The sequence below is a fragment of the Fukomys damarensis genome, unplaced genomic scaffold (assembly GCF_012274545.1).
Source record: "Fukomys damarensis isolate Sample0158 unplaced genomic scaffold, DMR_v1.0_HiC HiC_scaffold_30, whole genome shotgun sequence".
In the NCBI taxonomy this organism is placed as follows: Eukaryota; Metazoa; Chordata; class Mammalia; order Rodentia; family Bathyergidae; genus Fukomys; species Fukomys damarensis.
The window spans coordinates 19,611,212-19,618,015 of record NW_022900942.1 but is presented as its reverse complement, the minus strand read 5'-3'; positions in this window follow the sequence as shown (position 1 = coordinate 19,618,015).

Below are 6,804 nucleotides of genomic sequence, written 5' to 3'. Positions count from 1 at the left end.
CAAGTTGACAACAGAGATTGAAGCAGACTAAAGTAAGCTAGTACAACATTTGAACAGAACAAATTTTATCTTGTGGCTCAAACAATTTTGTAATGGTTTCTAAGATATATTTGGAAAACTTAATAAAAATCCAAATAGAGGAGTACCTTACCCAGGGTGTGCAAATCTACAGCAATTACAGATAGGTCTGGAGGGAATCCACAACATCAGAACAAAGAATCTAATTCTAAGAGGGACAAGATGGATTAGTGCCAAACTATGCACCCTCTACTACTACTAGATTCATGATCTGAAAATGTTATAACATTTCTTTTATTTAAAATGATGGAAATAAATTAGCCTGAGGTTTATTTAAAAGATGGATTGACTAGTAGCATTATGCTAATGGATAAGTTAAAAATATTTCAATTTTCTCACCTATATAATATTGATCACTTAGTTTTTGAGTGCATCTAATTATCCTACAGTCTAGGAACTGACATTTCATTTTCCCTTCTTTAGAAACAATTCTAGAAAACTGCTGAAAATGTGGAAATACATTGAAAGATGTGTATATCTAATAAATGTCATAGAGAGCTCATAGGTAAATGGGATAAGAATTTGTTGAAAATATTTCCTACATTTTAAGCTTTTGTTTGATGGAAGTATGTATTTGAAATTATCAATTCTAGACTAAAACTTAAAAATGTTAATGAGGGCTAATGAAATCTGTAAATATGCTTTATTCTTGACTTGGTAACAGGGACTTTTTGTCTTTGTTTTTCATTTTTTAGCTCTAGTTAGTGGACATATTGTACTGCTAACCAAGGAAAAGAACTTTGAGAGAAAATTGATGAGTTTAGAACATAAAGGCAGTTTCTGTATTTTTTTTCTTTGACATTTAGAAAGGAATAAGACCCAGAAAATGCATGAACACTTTAAATGTGATCTATCATATGAGAGAATTAATCCCTCTTATTTTATTTTGGCATTTCCTGACCTCCCTTTTTTCTCCAATCTTTATTTAGAGGGGGAAAAAAAGTTCATTCATTCTCATTGTTAATGAAATAACCCAATTTGAAAAAGTTATTTTTTTCATGTTCATTGGAAATGAACTTATTTGAGGATAACTACATTTCCATTATTATGCCTGTGGATGATCTGATATGAAATGATTAGGAAGTGCTTTATGCATCATGCACTACAAATATGCACAAGAAAAGAAATTGCCAAGATATAATTTAATTCACCTTGGTAGAGACATATGACAACAAAACTCACATAATTTGACTTTATATTGTATAAATCGTAGACAAATAAAGTAACGAGATAACAAGAAGAATGAAATTTTCCTGTTAGCATAAAAATATGCCATATATTATTCTTTTTCATAAATATAAACTCTCCTAAGGCAGAAAGCATGTTCATTGTTTGATCAATATTATAATTATTCATAAACATTAATCAAATATTAAGCATTATTAAAAATGATGCATGTTTCTTTTTGGGGTGCTGAAAAAGATATTCATTTGGGCTTTGGTTCTATGTCTTTTAAATTGATTTAGCAGATTCTTTTCTCGAGTGCAGTCAATATCACATTAAGAGCAATAAAACCATGTATATAGAAAGCATTATTTCTAGATGCAATTCAGCAACTACAGTACACCTGATATCCCTGAAGGGTGGATTTTTAAGGTCTTGTTATATCCAAACACCTGTGTAAAACGATCTTCATTTGTAGTTACAGAGGGCTCATTTACATTTTAATGTGGACAGTACCATTTTGGGTGCCACTGGGCCCTGTTTAGAGAAGTTCAAGGACACTCTTCAGGAGTCTCTTGACATATTATACATTAGCTTTGCAGTGAATGTCACAGCAAGTAAAATGAAGGTACTGTGGTAGTTTACATCCTAAATGGTAAATGTGAAGAAATCTGTGGATCTTATTACTTTATCACAATACTTAAATCTCTGTGTAAAAGGCAACAGACCATGAATACAAATACAGATTGACTTTAAAATGTCGTTAACTCCTAAAGTAAAAACAAAAATGTTTATTTCACCCCACTATGGTTTTACCTTTTCTAGTCAGAGCAACCTTGTTATTTAAGAAAAAATAACATAATGAATAAACAGACAAATAAAATATTTGTTTAGAAAAATATTCATTAGAATAGTCACTATTTGAATATGGTCTATGGTATCAAGCTTGATATACTGATGAATGCTATCAGATATTTTATGCAAGTAATTGGAATGTAATACATAATTCACATATTCTTCTTTACTTAAATTTTGAAATTTCACTCTCTATGCTATGCTTTTAAAAGTAAGAGCATTTAAATCTAGCTCAACAATTATAAATAAATGTCGGATTTCATATTCAACAATGTATGAGTAATAATGATGCCTAGTGACTTGTAAAGTATGCACTCCATGCTGCCTACACATAGTGCCAAGAAAATTTGTCTTAGTGTCAGGTACTTAATTTCTTATATCTATTTATGATTTAAGCAAAATGTCCATGGGGCCTTTCTTCAGGACCATATTTTTCTTTCTTTTCTTCATATTCTTTTGTTTTGTTTTCTTTTTTATTTCTTGTGCATTGAGTTTTATACTCAGGACCTTTGTACTAAGCTACATCCCAGTCCCTTTTTCAATTTTCTATTTTTAAATAATAGATTAGTTGATAAATTGACCATTATGACCTTGGAGCTACAATCCAGCAGCCTCACCTTCAAAGAGTCCTGGAAATGTGAACAGATTCCATCTTACCCAGCTAAGACCACTTTTCCTTTTATTCTATGGAGACAACATGCTTGGAACAAAAATTTTCTTTCTTTTATCAAAGTTTTTTATTTATGCTTGAATTTTGATTTATTTAAGAGTTGTCAACAGATTTTAAGAAAAAACATTTATTTACTTATTTATTGGCTAGATAACTAGCTGTCAATAAATGTTCTAGAATTTCTTACCATAAACAGGACATAAAAAATTCTTGGACTGTGAAACACTTAAATTGGAATGGTAAAATCATGGTTGGTTTAAGATCTATCAAAGTTTTGCCAGGCATGGTGACACATGCACTCAGGAGGCTGAGGCAGTAGGATTGCTGTGAGTTTGAGACCAGCCTGGGCTACATAGTGAGTTCCAGGTCAGATTCAACTACACAGTGAGACCCTGTCTCAAAAAAAACAAAGACTCAAACAAATAAGAAAGATCTATCAAAGTTTTATAAGTAAGCAAACTTCCTTTTGACCACCATTCCACCATACAAATCCATATATTTTTACATAAATAACCTATCTTCATATATAAGAAATGTAATTAGGGAAAAAAATTTCTCCAGGAAATTTTACATATATATCAATTCAAATTTGAAAATATTTTCTTAGTTTTAAGTAATGTAATTACATTATAATTAAACAGTTAAATTATTTTATACCCATAGAAAAATACTCAATATATTAATAGCATTAAAACAACATGTTTTTCTCTTGTCAATTTATGTTCTTTTTCTCTTTTCTTCTATCCCTTCCTTCTTCCCTCTCTCCCTTCCTGTTATTGTGTGATTATATATATATATTATATATAATATATATATATCAGTCTATAGAATTGGCTTTTAAATAACTGACACTATACTGCACTTACCTATCTAGTTAATGAATGTTTTCTATTTTATAACAATAATAATGATAATTGAATAATCCTGTATTTTGTAGAAACATAATATGTTACTGAAGAAAATCCCAAATATGATATTCCTATATCTGTTTAGTGCCTGCCCCTGTCAATAAATAATTGAATAATCCTGTATTTTGTAGAAACATGTTACTGAAGAAAATCCCAAATATGATATTCCTATATCTGTTTAGTGCCTGCCCCTGTCAATTTTGTCCACTTCCTCATGCAGCAGGATTCTATGCAGTTCATATTTTATCACCTTTGACTTTAGTAAAAAGTTCAAAATCCTAACTGACCGAATATTCATAAATCATATCATCCCACCATTCAACACAAGCTGGTTACTTAGGAACAACTGAAACTATACCCCTGGTCCTGAAAACAGAGTTGGCCTGCATGCACGAAACACTAATGTGGATTTTAATGTCCCGGGGATAAACCTTGAACCACCAGAAGAATGTTGCTCATGAAACACTCGTTCTTTCTTTCCTTTCCTCCTCCTCTTCTCCTTCTCCTTCTTCCTCTTCTTCTTTTTATACAGATACACTCAAGGCCTCCTCTAAACTCTCTGGCAAAGTTCCTTTCTGGGAACTCTGAAAATGCTGCTAGTATTCATGATTCGGTAGTCAATGTGATGATCAACTGAATGCACAGTTTTTATTGGCTTGATTCTCGACTCTGTCTCATTTCCTCACTGCTGTACGAGGCTGTCCTGGAACCATAATCATATTAACTATATGCAGTAAGTCTTTTTTGTGAAGAGAAAATTCTCACACAATAACCCAAGACATAACCCTTTGAAAGTCTTTTGTTCACCTGTTTACCCTGCTCTTTCACCTTTCCTCAGTTTCTCTGAAATAATTCCTTCCTTTCATACCTGATTTTTTAAAACATTTTTAGTCTTTTCAAGCTGATTCATTTATCAGAGTAAATAACTCCAATTATGTGCCACATTTTAGAATAAAAATTCCTTCCAAACAATAAAAATTTTTAAAGAAAAATAAAATCTTTTTTTCAGAATTCAAAAAAGAAACTGACATATTAAAAATAGGTTATCAGTGATCAAGAGAATATAAACAAAAAAGACATAAGAAATTAACAATTTTAGCTAGTTGTATCCAAAGTTAATGTAGGCATAGAAAAAATTTTAGACGAGTAACAAAATATACATGATAATGCAATTTATAGAAAACTTTTGTATTTATCAAAATTTAAAAATGTAGATATATTGCAATGAAGTATTTCATTAAAGCTTTACTCCCAGCAAACTTACATGTTGACAGGGAAAGCCTTATAAAAAGTTCTTCTGCAACTTCTTTTGAAGTAATCAAATGTATAAATGCTAAATTTTGTTTTGTTTTAGATCTAAAATGTCCTCCAAATTCTTATATGTTCACAGGTGAATCTTTCAGAAAGTGATTGGGTCAAATGTCTTTCACTCTTTCACTTCACCAATGGATCAGTTGTTTTTGTTTGTTTTTTGAGACCATTATGTGTTGGCTTTATTGGGAGGTGATGGAAATTTAAGAAGCAAAAATTTCACAGTGGGACTAGTCTTAGGGGTGTGAATTTGAAATCTGCTCCCTTGAACACTGTCTGTCTCTCTGTCTCTGTCTCTGTCTCTATCTCTGTCTCCCCCCCCCGTCTCTCTCCATCCCTCCCTGCCTCTGTCTGCTTCCCAGACTGCCACGAGTTCAGTAGGTTTATTGCACCTGACTTCTATGAAGTTACTGCCTTGTCTTCGGCCTAAAGCAACAGAGCCACTTTATATGGAAAGAGACTTTTGAAACAATGAGACAAAATGAATCTGTACTGTTCTGCTCTGCTTATCTGACAGATTTGTTCACAGAAACAAAAGATCAATTCATGCTTACTATGATTTAGATATATTTTTCCTCCTTGTCTCATGTGTTGGTAACTTGGAAACTCATGTTTTAGAAAATTGGTCCCCAGTGTGATAATATGGAAAAGTTTTGGAATTGTTATAAGATGGGGTTCAATGGGAAGGGATTAAGTCTTTAAGATTATTTTATAATTTCTTCCTATGAGTATGTTCTTACTTTGTCGTCCCTACAAGAGTGGGTTGTTTGATAGAAGACTAACATGTTCTTTGACTATCACTTCTACAAGTGCCACTTACCACTGTTGGATGTGCTTCAGCCCTTGTGATGCCAGCTGCGCTACAGTCCTCACTACATAGCCTAGGAGATATCAGCACCATGCTGTTGAATCTCTAGAAGTATGAGGGAGATAAAGCACTCTCTTTCTTTACTAAATACCCGAACTCATGTACATGTTAAAACAATATAAAATGAAGTTAAACAATACCCATAAGTGAGAATACTAAATAAACTGTAGTGTATTCATATTCTTAGGATCATATAAGATTTTTATGAATGCAAATTATAGAAACACACCTTTATAGATTCATGTTGACATGAAAGATGTCCAGATTTTAATGAGGGACATTGTCTATATTAAATCACATGATATTATATTCATTTTTAAGAAATAAATAACTGTTAATGTAAGTTCAAAAAAGGAATAGAATGAAGTCATATAGGATTGCAAACTGTGGGTTAAGATTAAAGTTAGTCATAAAAATTATCTTTAAAAAAATCTATATTTTGTGAATCATTTACTAAGGCAAACCATTCAAATATTGATATGTAATTGCTACTTCACTATTTGAAGTATAACCATCATATGCCATGTACCTTATTTTTGCACCCTATATTTCCACCTTAATTTTACTGTTAACATTTTTATGTACTTGTTTATATGTTTGTCTTTTTACTTTTTATCCATGTTAGATTATAGAATTCATAAGGACTAGCATCATATCTTTTACTTCACTGCTCTCTGCTCAACCATATCAATATAGCTGAGGTAAAAATATATACTTATGTGTGCTTTATGTCTGAATGAAAAACATAATTGCTCTTCCAGTCAAGAAGTAATTCAGACAGTAACTATGGATGGTAGAAACAATATTGTTGCTTTTACATACACCATATTAGTTCTGATCTCACAGTGTTCATTTTATTGTCAGTCACTTAGAAGCTACAAGCCTTTTAGTATGTGTTCAGGGAAACTATACATAGGATATATATTTAATAATATAAATATACATGAAAT